The sequence below is a fragment of the Tenrec ecaudatus genome, chromosome 13 (genome assembly GCF_050624435.1).
Source record: "Tenrec ecaudatus isolate mTenEca1 chromosome 13, mTenEca1.hap1, whole genome shotgun sequence".
NCBI classification, from domain to species: Eukaryota; Metazoa; Chordata; class Mammalia; order Afrosoricida; family Tenrecidae; genus Tenrec; species Tenrec ecaudatus.
This window is the reverse complement of record NC_134542.1, coordinates 132,798,899-132,802,390: the sequence shown is the minus strand read 5'-3', so window position 1 is coordinate 132,802,390 and position 3,492 is coordinate 132,798,899. Positions and strand designations below refer to the sequence as shown.

Sequence of the window (3,492 nt, the reverse complement as noted above, 5' to 3'; positions counted from 1 at the left end):
CTAAATTCAGATGGGATAGACTCATATTTGCATTTTGGTTCTTTTGGATTTGCTTTAATTTTCTTAAGCTTTAACTTGAACACATATGAGCAATTGATGGTCTGTAACAGTCAATCCTTGTACTGGATTTAGCTGCTTATATTGAACATCTCCATCTACTCTTCCAAATGATGAAGACAATTTGATTTCTGTATATTCCATCTGGAGAAATCCAGGAGTATAGTCACCATCTGTATTGTTGTAAAAAAGGTGTTTTCTATGAACACGTCATCAGTCTTGCAAATTTTTATCATGCAATCTCCATTTTGATTTCTATCACCAAGTACTATCTTCCAACTACTGTCCCTTCCCTTTTGTTTCCAACTTTTGCATTCCAATAGCCAATAATTATTAATGTATCTTGTTTGCAAGTTTGCTCCATTTCTGACTGAAGATATTGGTAGAAATCTTTCATTTCTTCATCACTCACTTTTGTGATTGGTGCATTTATTTGAGTAATGTTTGTGTTGACTACATTTCCTTGAAGGCAGATAGATATAATCATATCACAGTAAACATTGTTACTTCATTATATATTTTGAAATGTCCTTTTGGACAATGGATGCCACTCCATTCTTCTTGATTGTTATTCCAAGAATAATATATTATATGATTTTTGATTCAAAATAACCAAAACCCATTCATTTCACCTCACTTATGCCTGTGATAATGATCTTCATGTGTTCTATTTCATTTATGATGACATCCAAACCTCCTAGATTCATACTTGATGCATTCCAAGGTGTTGTTGGTTTTTTGCAGTTGTTTCTTCTTACCTTAAACCCTGTCCCTTCAGCCATTGATGATCCTAAAGACTTTCCTCCCAGAGACTTTACTCCACTCATGTCTCCATGGTCAATTCTATTCTGAGAAAGCAGCTCCTCTTTATTCACATTTCAAGTGGCCTCCAATCTGAGGAGCCCATCCTCCAGCACTGGCTTCCCCAATGCTCTGCTTCCATTCATCAGGCCTTCAGTACCTGATAATGCTTTGAGCCATACATAAGGTTCACTACATCCTCCAAAGTGGGAAGTCAATCCCTTTTGTTCTCAACACTTAGTCTGGAAGCTCTGCTGAAAACTGTTCACTTGGGGTTCATTGCTGTCATTTTAAGTACCAGGGACATATCTCCCTGCATCACAGCAGCACACAAGCCACCACAGTCTGGCAGACAGACACACTGTGGTGTCATTGTGGGATTAAAATAATTTTAACAACCTGTTCATTGTCCTCATAACCACTCTCGATACATTTTTAAACATATATACCAAAAAGTAGTTGATTACTTCATACCATTAATACTAAAATAAGAATAATAAAAGGAGCACACGTTATAAGAAAGTTTAAAATATTAATGAAATAATGTTATAGCCTTTTGGCTCTCTGCACAACGCCATGGAGGTTGGCAAGAACAAGCGCCTTACAAAAGGTGGCAAAAAAGGAGCTAAGAAGAAAGTGGTTGATCCGTTTTCTAAGAAAGATTGGTGTGATGTGAAAGCACCAGCTATGTTCAATATACAGAATATTGGGAAAACACTAGTCAGCAGGACTCAAGGAACCAAAATTGCATCTGATGACCTCAGAGTTTTTGAAGTGAGCTTTGCTGATCTGCAAAGCCATGAGGTTGCCTTGAGAAAATTTAAGTTAATTACTGAGGATGTTCAGGGCAAACACTGTCAGACCAACTTCCGCAGCATGGATCTTACGCGGGAAAAGATGTGCTCCATAATCAAGAAATGGCAGATCATGACTGAAGCTCATGTTGATGTCAAGACTACCGGTGGGTATCTACTTCATCTGTTCTGTGTTGGTTTCACTAAAAAAATGCAATAATCAGATTCGGAAGACCTCTTATGCTCAGCACCAGCAGGTCCACCAAATCCGAAAGAAAATGATGGAAATCATGACCCGAGAAGTACACACAAATGACTTGAAAGAAGTGGCCAATAAATGGATTCCAGAGAAAATTGGGAAAGACATAGAAAAGGCTTGCCAGCCTATTTATCTTCTCCATGATGTGTTTGTCAGACAAGGCAAGATGCTGAAAAAGCCCAAGTTTAATTGGGAAAACTCATGGAGCTTCATGGTGAACATGGCAGTTCTGGAAAAACTACTGGCGATGAGACAGGTGCAAAAGTGGAATGAGCTGATGGCTATGAGCCACCAGTTCAAGAATCTGTCTAAAATTCAGACTTAATGTTAACAAATAAAAGATCTCATTGTGGAAAAAAATAATGTTATATAAGATCTGACAAAAAACAATAAAACTGTTATTTGAGATAGTTCCATCTCGCTTCTTGATTAGCATCCTCATTTGCAATATTCTTTGCTGTTATCGTAGCCTCAGTATCTGTGTGATTTATCCTTACTCATCTTTTCCCTGTAGAAGCTGGATTCTATTCCTTACAGGTAGGCTAATTAGACAATAGTCATTTTTTAAAATATATTAGAAAGAGGCAACTTCCCTGAACATATTATGCTTTGTAGGAAAAAACAAACTTTCCATTGCTGCTGAGCCTACAGCACGTGTTCTGACAATATGTTTTAGCTCTTTGAACACTTTCAGAAATTGCATCGTGCACTTCCTATCTCATTGAAATTTGAGACGTAACACAGCTGAAACAAATGACACCATGTCACTCTCTGGTTGTATGGCATTTTTTCTCTTCATGTTATGTATTTGTTTACTGAAGTGATAAATTTAAGGGAATAAAAACTCAAGGGAAATGTAGTATTTCATCCAAAGTATATGAGTTTTATGAAATGCATAAATAAATGTTACAAGCACAGTGCCATCTTATTTTTTTATACCTTTGGACGGAATGAACACTATGATGGTGGTTAGATCATGTTGTTGCTCAGATCAATGTTAAAAAAAAGAGTAAGGAGTGTAAAACTGTGATTTCTACATTCCAGCCGCCCACCTGATAGAGACCCCTGATTACAAGTGTCATTTATCAACCGGTTTGTTGAACTCAACCAAAAATTAGGGAATGTTTCTGCTGAATCTGTGTTCACTCACTCAACCCCACCACTGAAGTAGTTGATAAAAATATTTAGTGCTGATCAAATAATCTCAAACATGCCTATGAAATTACAGATAATTTAATGTATTACCAAGGGAAAATACATAACATTATGAGGACATTTGATTATGATTCATAGAATGTTAAAAACAATTTTATGTAAGTTGGGACCTGTGTATTAAAATTGGATATTTTATTAATTTATGAAAATGCTGAGTATATGATTTTGTTGTTATCACATACCCTTTGAATTTGGGTCCAACTTCTAACAACCCTATGTACGACAGAATGAAATATGCCTGCTTCTGTGTTCTCCACTAAATCATCGATTTTTTTGAGCCCATTGTTGCAGCCACTGTGTTGGTTCCCCCTCTTTGAGGTTTGTCCTCAATTTTATTTTACTTACCCTCCACTTTATCAATCCTAG

At 36.6% G+C, this 3,492-nt stretch overlaps 1 pseudogene; it reads left to right on the top strand.

Moving 5' to 3' along the window:
• The first annotated feature begins 1,434 nt into the window (after positions 1-1,434).
• On the top strand, positions 1,435-2,274 carry LOC142424861 (small ribosomal subunit protein eS1 pseudogene; annotated as a pseudogene).
• The last annotated feature ends 1,218 nt before the right edge of the window (positions 2,275-3,492 follow it).